Source organism: Heterodontus francisci, chromosome 29, assembly GCF_036365525.1.
Source record: "Heterodontus francisci isolate sHetFra1 chromosome 29, sHetFra1.hap1, whole genome shotgun sequence".
NCBI lineage: Eukaryota > Metazoa > Chordata > Chondrichthyes > Heterodontiformes > Heterodontidae > Heterodontus > Heterodontus francisci.
The window spans coordinates 50,817,930-50,829,965 of record NC_090399.1 but is presented as its reverse complement, the minus strand read 5'-3'; positions in this window follow the sequence as shown (position 1 = coordinate 50,829,965).

Here is a 12,036-nt window from a genome sequence, read left to right as displayed (position 1 = left end):
AACTACAGTAAATATAAAAGATACCAGTGAGGATCCAGTCACTAAACTACAGTAAATATTAACCACACCAGTGAGGATCCAGTCACTAAACTACAGTAAATATAAACGACACCAGTGAGGATCCAGTCACTAAACTACAGTAAATATAAACGACACCAGTGAGGATCCAGTCAATAAACTACAGTAACTATAAACGACACCAGTGAGGATCCAGTCAATAAACTACAGTAACTATAAACGACACCAGTGAGGGTCCAGTCACTAAACTACAGTAAATATAAACCACACCAGTGAGGATCCAGTCACTAAACTACAGTAAATATAAACGATACCAGTGAGGATCCAGTCACTAAACTACTGTAAATATAAACGATACCAGTGAGGATCCAGTCACTAAACTACTGTAAATATAAACGACACCAGTGAGGATCCAGTCACTAAACGACAGTAAATATAAACAACACCAGTGAGGATCCAGTCACTAAACTACTGTAAATATAAACGATACCAGTGAGGATCCAGTCACTAAACTACAGTAAATATAAACCACACCAGTGAGGATCCAGTCACTAAACTACAGTAAATATAAACGATACCAGTGAGGATCCAGTCACTAAACTACTGTAAATATAAACGATACCAGTGAGGATCCAGTCACTAAACTACTGTAAATATAAACGACACCAGTGAGGATCCAGTCACTAAACTACAGTAAATATAAACAACACCAGTGAGGATCCAGTCACTAAACTACTGTAAATATAAACGATACCAGTGAGGATCCAGTCACTAAACTACTGTAAATATAAACGATACCAGTGAGGATCCAGTCACTAAACTACTGTAAATATAAACGATACCAGTGAGGATCCAGTCACTAAACTACAGTAAATATAAACCACACCAGTGAGGATCCAGTCACTAAACTACTGTAAACATAAACGACACCAGTGAGGATCCAGTCACTAAACTACAGTAAATATAAACGATACCAGTGAGGATCCAGTCACTAAACTACTGTAAATATAAACGACACCAGTGAGGATCCAGTCACTAAACTACAGTAAATATAAACAACACCAGTGAGGATCCAGTCACTAAACTACAGTAAATATAAACCACACCAGTGAGGATCCAGTCACTAAACTACTGTAAATATAAACGACACCAGTGAGGATCCAGTCACTAAACTACAGTAAATATAAACCACACCAGTGAGGATCCAGTCACTAAACTACTGTAAATATAAACGACACCAGTGAGGATCCAGTCACTAAACTACTGTAAATATAAACGACACCAGTGAGGATCCAGTCACTAAACAACTGTAAATATAAACCACACCAGTGAGGATCCAGTCACTAAACTACTGTAAATATAAACGACACCAGTGAGGATCCAGTCACTAAACTACAGTAAATATAAACAACACCAGTGAGGATCCAGTCACTAAACTACAGTAAATATAAACCACACCAGTGAGGATCCAGTCTCTAAACTACAGTAAATATAAACGATACCAGTGAGGATCCAGTCACTAAACTACAGTAAATATAAACGATACCAGTGAGGATCCATTCACTAAACTGCTGTAAATATAAACGACACCAGTGAGGATCCAGTCACTAATCTACAGTAAATATAAACCACACCAGTGAGGATCCAGTCACTAAACTACAGTAAATATAAACCACACCAGTGAGGATCCAGTCTCTAAACTACAGTAAATATAAACGATACCAGTGAGGATCCAGTCACTAAACTACTGTAAATATAAACGACACCAGTGAGGATCCAGTCACTAAACTACAGTAAATATAAACAACACCAGTGAGGATCCAGTCACTAAACTACTGTAAATATAAACGACACCAGTGAGGATCCAGTCACTAAACTACAGTAAACATAAACGACACCAGTGAGGATCCAGTCACTAAACTACCGTAAATATAAACCACACCAGTGAGGATTCAGTCACTAAACTGCAGTAAATATAAACGACACCAGTGAGGATCCAGTCACTAAACTACAGTAAATATAAACGACACCAGTGAGGATCCAGTCACTAAATTACCGTAAATATAAACGATACCAATTTGGGTCTGGTCACTAAACTACAGTAAATATAAACCACACCAGTGAGGATTCAGTCACTAAACTACAGTAAATATAAACCACACCAGTGAGGATCCAGTCACTAAACTACAGTAAATATAAACGATACCAGTGAGGATCCAGTCACTAAACTACAGTAAATATAAACGATACCAGTGAGGATCCAGTCACTAAACTACAGTAAATATAAACGATACCAGTGAGGATCCAGTCACTAAACTACAGTAAATATAAACGATACCAGTGAGGATCCAGTCACTAAACTACAGTAAATATAAACCACACCAGTGAGGATTCAGTCACTAAACTACAGTAAATATAAACGATACCAGTGAGTATCCAGTCACTAAACTACATTAAATATAAACCACACCAGTGAGGGTCCAGTCACTAAACTACAGTAAATATAAACGATACCAGTGAGGATCCAGTCACTAAACTACAGTAAATATAAATCACACCAGTGAGGATCCAGTCACTAAACTACCGTAAATATAAACCACACCAGTGAGGGTCCAGTCACTAAATACAGTAAATATAAACGATACCAGTGAGTATCCAGTCACTAAACTACATTAAATATAAACCACACCAGTGAGGGTCCAGTCACTAAACTACAGTAAATATAAACGATACCAGTGAGTATCCAGTCACTAAACTACATTAAATATAAACCACACCAGTGAGGGTCCAGTCACTAAACTACAGTAAATATAAACGATACCAGTGAGTATCCAGTCACTAAACTACATTAAATATAAACCACACCAGTGAGGGTCCAGTCACTAAACTACAGTAAATATAAACGATACCAGTGAGGATCCAGTCACTAAACTACAGTAAATATAAATCACACCAGTGAGGATCCAGTCACTAAACTACCGTAAATATAAACCACACCAGTGAGGGTCCAGTCACTAAATACAGTAAATATAAACGATACCAGTGAGTATCCAGTCACTAAACTACATTAAATATAAACCACACCAGTGAGGGTCCAGTCACTAAACTACAGTAAATATAAACGATACCAGTGAGTATCCAGTCACTAAACTACATTAAATATAAACCACACCAGTGAGGGTCCAGTCACTAAACTACAGTAAATATAAACGATACCAGTGAGGATTCAGTCACTAAACTACAGTAAATATAAACGATACCAGTGAGTATCCAGTCACTAAACTACATTAAATATAAACCACACCAGTGAGGGTCCAGTCACTAAACTACAGTAAATATAAACGATACCAGTGAGGATCCAGTCACTAAACTACAGTAAATATAAATCACACCAGTGAGGATCCAGTCACTAAACTACAGTAAATATAAACGATACCAGTGAGGATCCAGTCACTAAACTACAGTAAATATAAACGATACCAGTGAGGATCCAGTCACTAAACTACAGTAAATATAAATCACACCAGTGAGGATCCAGTCACTAAACTACAGTAAATATAAACGATACCAGTGAGGATCCAGTCACTAAACTACAGTAAACATAAACGACACCAGTGAGGATCCAGTCACTAAACTACCGTAAATATCAACCACACCAGTGAGGATTCAGTCACTAAACTACAGTAAACATAAACGACACCAGTGAGGATCCAGTCACTAAACTACAGTAAATATAAACCACACCAGTGAGGATTCAGTCACTAAACTGCAGTAAATATAAACGACACCAGTGAGGATCCAGTCACTAAACTACAGTAAATATAAACGACACCAGTGAGGATCCAGTCACTAAATTACCGTAAATATAAACGATACCAATTTGGGTCTGGTCACTAAACTACAGTAAATATAAACCACACCAGTGAGGATTCAGTCACTAAACTACAGTAAATATAAACGACACCAGTGAGGATCCAGTCACTAAACTACAGTAAATATAAACGATACCAGTGAGGATCCAGTCACTAAACTACAGTAAATATAAACCACACCAGTGAGGATTCAGTCACTAAACTACGGTAAATATAAACGATACCAGTGAGTATCCAGTCACTAAACTACAGTAAATATAAACCACACCAGTGAGGATCCACTCTCTAAACTATAGTAAATATAAACGACACCAGTGAGGATCCAGTCTCTGAACTACTGTAAATATAAACGACACCAGTGAGGATCCAGTCACTAAACTACAGTAAATATAAATCACACCAGTGAGGATCCAGTCACTAAACTACAGTAAATATAAACCACACCAGTGAGGATCCAGTCACTAAACTACAGTAAATATAAACGACACCAGTGAGGGTCCAGTCACTAAACTACAGTAAATATAAATCACACCAGTGAGGATCCAGTCACTAAACTACAGTAAATATAAACGACACCAGTGAGGATCCAGTCACTAAACTACAGTAAATATAAAAGACACCAGTGAGGATCCAGTCACTAAACTACAGTAAATATAAACGACACCATTGAGGGTCCAGTCACTAAACTACAGTAAATATAAACGATACCAGTGAGGATCCAGTCACTAAACTACAGTAAATATAAACGACACCATTGAGGGTCCAGTCACTAAACTACAGTAAATATAAACCTCACCAGTGAGGGTCCAGTCACTAAACTACAGTAAATATAAATCACACCAGTGAGGATCCAGTCACTAAACTACAGTAAATATAAACGATACCAGTGAGGGTCCAGTCACTAAACTACAGTAAATATAAACGACACCAGTGAGGGTCCAGTCACTAAACTACAGTAAATATAAATCACACCAGTGAGGATCCAGTCACTAAACTACTGTAAATATAAACGATACCAGTGAGGATCCAGTTACTAAACTACAGTAAATATAAACGACACCAGTGAGGATCCAGTCACTAAACTACAGTAAATACAAACGACACCAGTGAGGATCCAGTCACTAAACTACAGTAAATATAAACCACACCAGTGAGGATCCAGTCACTAAACTACAGTAAATATAAACGACACCAGTGAGGGTCCAGTCTCTAAACTACAGTAAATACAAACGACACCAGTGAGGATCCAGTCACTAAACTACAGTAAATATAAATCACACCAGTGAGGATCCAGTCACTAAACTACAGTAAATATAAACCACACCAGTGAGGATCCAGTCACTAAACTACAGTAAATATAAACGACACCAGTGAGGGTCCAGTCACTAAACTACAGTAAATATAAATCACACCAGTGAGGATCCAGTCACTAAACTACAGTAAATATAAACGATACCAGTGAGGATCCAGTCACTAAACTACAGTAAATATAAACCACACCAGTGAGGGTCCAGTCACTAAACTACAGTAAATATAAACAACACCAGTGAGGATCCAGTCTCTAAACTACAGTAAATATAAACCACACCAGTGAGGGTCCAGTCACTAAACTACAGTAAATATAAACGATACCAGTGAGGATCCAGTCACTAAACTACAGTAAATATAAATCACACCAGTGAGGATCCAGTCACTAAACTACAGTAAATACAAACGACACCAGTGAGGGTCCAGTCACTAAACTACAGTAAATATAAACGATACCAGTGAGGATCCAGTCACTAAACTACAGTAAATATAAACCACACCAGTGAGGATCCAGTCAATAAACTACAGTAAATATAAACTACACCAGTGAGGATCCAGTCACTAAACTACAGTAAATATAAACCACACCAGTGAGGATCCAGTCAATAAACTACAGTAAATACAAACGACACCAGTGAGGGTCCAGTCACTAAACTACAGTAAATATAAACGACACCAGTGAGGATCCAGTCACTAAACTACAGTAAATATAAACCACACCAGTGAGGATCCAGTCACTAAACTACAGTAAATATAAACGACACCAGTGAGGATCCAGTCACTAAACTACAGTAAATACAAACCACACCAGTGAGGATCCAGTCACTAAACTACAGTAAATATAAACCACACCAGTGAGGATCCAGTCACTAAACTACAGTAAATATAAACCACACCAGTGAGGATCCAGTCACTAAACTACTGTAAATATAAACGATACCAGTGAGGATCCAGTTACTAAACTACAGTAAATATAAACCACACCAGTGAGGATCCAGTCACTAAACTGCTGTAAATATAAACGACACCAGTGAGGATCCAGTCACTAAACTACAGTAAATATAAACCACACCAGTGAGGATCCAGTCACTAAACTACAGTAAATATAAACCACACCAGTGAGGATCCAGTCACAAAATTACAGTAAATATAAACCACACCAGTGAGGATCCAGTCACTAAACTACAGAAAATATAAACGATACCAGTGAGGATCCAGTCACTAAACTACAGTAAATATAAACGACACCAGTGAGGATCCAGTCACTAAACTGCTGTAAATATAAACGACACCAGTGAGGATCCAGTCACTAAACTACAGTAAATATAAACCACACCAGTGAGGATCCAGTCACTAAACTACAGTAAATACAAACGACACCAGTGAGGATCCAGTCACTAAACTACAGTAAATATAAACAATACCAGTGAGGATCCAGTCACTAAACTACAGTAAATATAAACCACACCAGTGAGGATCCAGTCACTAAACTACAGTAAATATAAACCACACCAGTGAGGATCCAGTCACTAAACTACAGTAAATATAAACGATACCAGTGAGGATCCAGTCACTAAACTACAGTAAATATAAACCACACCAGTGAGGATCCAGTCAAAAAACTACAGTAAATATAAACGACACCAGTGAGGATCCAGTCACTAAACTACAGTAAATATAAACCACACCAGTGAGGATCCAGTCACTAAACTACAGTAAATATAAACCACACCAGTGAGGGTCCAGTCACTAAACTACAGTAAATACAAACGACACCAGTGAGGGTCCAGTCACTAAACTACAGTAAATATAAACCACACCAGTGAGGATCCAGTCACTAAACTACAGTAAATATTAACCACACCAGTGAGGATCCAGTCACTAAACTACAGTAAATACAAACGACACCAGTGAGGATCCAGTCACTAAACTACAGTAAATATAAACCACACCAGTGAGGGTCCAGTCACGAAACTACAGTAAATACAAACGACACCAGTGAGGGTCCAGTCACTAAACTACAGTAAATATAAACCACACCAGTGAGGATCCAGTCACTAAACTACAGTAAATATGAACCACACCAGTGAGGGTCCAGTCACTAAACTACAGTAAATACAAACGACACCAGTGAGGGTCCAGTCACTAAACTACAGTAAATATAAACGACACCAGTGAGGGTCCAGTCACTAAACTACAGTAAATACAAACGACACCAGTGAGGGTCCAGTCACTAAACTACAGTAAATACAAACGACACCAGTGAGGATCCAGTCACTAAACTACAGTAAATACAAACGACACCAGTGAGGATCCAGTCACTAAACTACAGTAAATATAAACCACACCAGTGAGGGTCCAGTCACTAAACTACAGTAAATACAAACGACACCAGTGAGGGTCCAGTCACTAAACTACAGTAAATACAAACGACACCAGTGAGGGTCCAGTCACTAAACTACAGTAAATATGAACCACACCAGTGAGGGTCCAGTCACTAAACTACAGTAAATACAAACGACACCAGTGAGGGTCCAGTCACTAAACTACAGTAAATATAAACGACACCAGTGAGGGTCCAGTCACTAAACTACAGTAAATACAAACGACACCAGTGAGGGTCCAGTCACTAAACTACAGTAAATACAAACGACACCAGTGAGGATCCAGTCACTAAACTACAGTAAATATAAACGACACCAGTGAGGATCCAGTCAATAAACTACAGTAAATACAAACGACACCAGTGAGGATCCAGTCACTAAACTACAGTAAATATAAACCACACCAGTGAGGGTCCAGTCACTAAACTACAGTAAATACAAACGACACCAGTGAGGATCCAGTCACTAAACTACAGTAAATATAAACGACACCAGTGAGGATCCAGTCACTAAACTACTGTAAATATAAACGACACCAGTGAGGATCCAGTCAATAAACTACAGTAAATACAAACGACACCAGTGAGGGTCCAGTCACTAAACTACAGTAAATACAAACGACACCAGTGAGGGTCCAGTCACTAAACTACAGTAAATACAAACGACACCAGTGAGGGTCCAGTCACTAAACTACAGTAAATACAAACGACACCAGTGAGGATCCAGTCACTAAACTACAGTAAATATAAACGACACCAGTGAGGGTCCAGTCACTAAACTACAGTAAATACAAACGACACCAGTGAGGGTCCAGTCACTAAACTACAGTAAATATGAACCACACCAGTGAGGGTCCAGTCACTAAACTACAGTAAATACAAACGACACCAGTGAGGGTCCAGTCACTAAACTACAGTAAATATAAACGACACCAGTGAGGGTCCAGTCACTAAACTACAGTAAATACAAACGACACCAGTGAGGGTCCAGTCACTAAACTACAGTAAATACAAACGACACCAGTGAGGGTCCAGTCACTAAACTACAGTAAATATAAACGACACCAGTGAGGGTCCAGTCACTAAACTACAGTAAATACAAACGACACCAGTGAGGATCCAGTCACTAAACTACAGTAAATACAAACGACACCAGTGAGGGTCCAGTCACTAAACTACAGTAAATACAAACGACACCAGTGAGGATCCAGTCACTAAACTACAGTAAATACAAACGACACCAGTGAGGGTCCAGTCACTAAACTACAGTAAATACAAACGACACCAGTGAGGATCCAGTCACTAAACTACAGTAAATATAAACCACACCAGTGAGGATCCAGTCACTAAACTACAGTAAATATAAACCACACCAGTGAGGGTCCAGTCACTAAACTACAGTAAATACAAACGACACCAGTGAGGGTCCAGTCACTAAACTACAGTAAATACAAACGACACCAGTGAGGGTCCAGTCACTAAACTACAGTAAATACAAACGACACCAGTGAGGGTCCAGTCACTAAACTACAGTAAATATAAACCACACCAGTGAGGATCCAGTCACTAAACTACAGTAAATATAAACCACACCAGTGAGGGTCCAGTCACTAAACTACAGTAAATACAAACGACACCAGTGAGGGTCCAGTCACTAAACTACAGTAAATACAAACGACACCAGTGAGGGTCCAGTCACTAAACTACAGTAAATACAAACGACACCAGTGAGGGTCCAGTCACTAAACTACAGTAAATACAAACGACACCAGTGAGGATCCAGTCACTAAACTACAGAAAATATAAACCACACCAGTGAGGATCCAGTCACTAAACTACAGTAAATATAAACCACACCAGTGAGGGTCCAGTCACTAAACTACAGTAAATACAAACGACACCAGTGAGGGTCCAGTCACTAAACTACAGTAAATACAAACGACACCAGTGAGGATCCAGTCACTAAACTACAGTAAATATAAACCACACCAGTGAGGGTCCAGTCACTAAACTACAGTAAATACAAACGACACCAGTGAGGGTCCAGTCACTAAACTACAGTAAATACAAACGACACCAGTGAGGATCCAGTCACTAAACTACAGTAAATATAAACCACACCAGTGAGGATCCAGTCACTAAACTACAGTAAATATAAACCACACCAGTGAGGATCCAGTCACTAAACTACAGTAAATATAAACGACACCAGTGAGGGTCCAGTCACTAAACTACAGTAAATACAAACGACACCAGTGAGGGTCCAGTCACTAAACTACAGTAAATACAAACGACACCAGTGAGGATCCAGTCACTAAACTACAGTAAATATAAACCACACCAGTGAGGATCCAGTCACTAAACTACAGTAAATATAAACGATACCAGTGAGGATCCAGTCACTAAACTACAGTAAATATAAACGATACCAGTGAGGATCCAGTCACTAAACTACAGTAAATACAAACGACACCAGTGAGGGTCCAGTCACTAAACTACAGTAAATACAAACGATACCAGTGAGGATCCAGTCACTAAACTACAGTAAATATAAACAACACCAGTGAGGATCCAGTCACTAAACTACAGTAAATATAAACGACACCAGTGAGGGTCCAGTCTCTAAACTACAGTAAATACAAACGACACCAGTGAGGATCCAGTCACTAAACTACAGTAAATATAAACGATACCAGTGAGGATCCAGTCACTAAACTACAGTAAATATAAATCACACCAGTGAGGATCCAGTCACTAAACTACAGTAAATATAAACGATACCAGTGAGGGTCCAGTCACTAAACTACAGTAAATATAAACAACACCAGTGAGGATCCAGTCACTAAACTACAGTAAATATAAACGATACCAGTGAGGGTCCAGTCACTAAACTACAGTAAATGCAAACGACACCAGTGAGGATCCAGTCACTAAACTACAGTAAATATAAACGATACCAGTGAGGGTCCAGTCACTAAACTACAGTAAATACAAACGACACCAGTGAGGGTCCAGTCACTAAACTACAGTAAATATAAACGATACCAGTGAGGATCCAGTCACTAAACTACAGTAAATATAAACGATACCAGTGAGGATCCAGTCACTAAACTACAGTAAATATAAACGATACCAGTGAGGGTCCAGTCACTAAACTACAGTAAATACAAACGACACCAGTGAGGGTCCAGTCACTAAACTACAGTAAATACAAACGACACCAGTGAGGATCCAGTCACTAAACTACTGTAAATACAAACGATACCAGTGAGGGTCCAGTCACTAAACTACAGTAAATATAAACGATACCAGTGAGGATCCAGTCACTAAACTACAGTAAATACAAACGATACCAGTGAGGGTCCAGTCACTAAACTACAGTAAATATAAACGATACCAGTGAGGATCCAGTCACTAAACTACAGTAAATACAAACCACACCAGTGAGGATCCAGTCACTAAACTACAGTAAATATAAACGACACCAGTGAGGATCCAGTCACTAAACTACAGTAAATACAAACGACACCAGTGAGGATCCAGTCACTAAACTACAGTAAATATAAACGATGCAGTGAGGATCCAGTCACTAAACTACAGTAAATATAAACGACACCAGTGAGGATCCAGTCACTAAACTACAGTAAATATAAACGACACCAGTGAGGATCCAGTCAATAAACTACAGTAAATATAAACCACACCAGTGAGGATCCAGTCACTAAACTACAGTAAATATAAACGACACCAGTGAGGATCCAGTCACTAAACTACAGTAAATATAAACGACACCAGTGAGGATCCAGTCACTAAACTACAGTAAATACAAACCACACCAGTGAGGATCCAGTCACTAAACTACAGTAAATATAAACGACACCAGTGAGGATCCAGTCACTAAACTACAGTAAATACAAACGACACCAGTGAGGATCCAGTCACTAAACTACAGTAAATATAAACGATGCAGTGAGGATCCAGTCACTAAACTACAGTAAATATAAACGACACCAGTGAGGATCCAGTCACTAAACTACAGTAAATATAAACGACACCAGTGAGGATCCAGTCAATAAACTACAGTAAATATAAACGACACCAGTGAGGATCCAGTCAATAAACTACAGTAAATATAAACCACACCAGTGAGGGTCAGGTCACTAAACTACAGTAAATACAAACGACACCAGTGAGGATCCAGTCACTAAACTACAGTAAATATAAACGACACCAGTGAGGATCCAGTCACTAAACTACAGTAAATATAAACGACACCAGTGAGGATCCAGTCACTAAACTACAGTAAATATAAACGACACCAGTGAGGATCCAGTCACTAAATTACCATAAATATAAACGATACCAGTGAGGATCCAGTCACTAAACTACAGTAAATATAAACGACACCAGTGAGGATCCAGTCACTAAATTACCATAAATATAAACGACACCAGT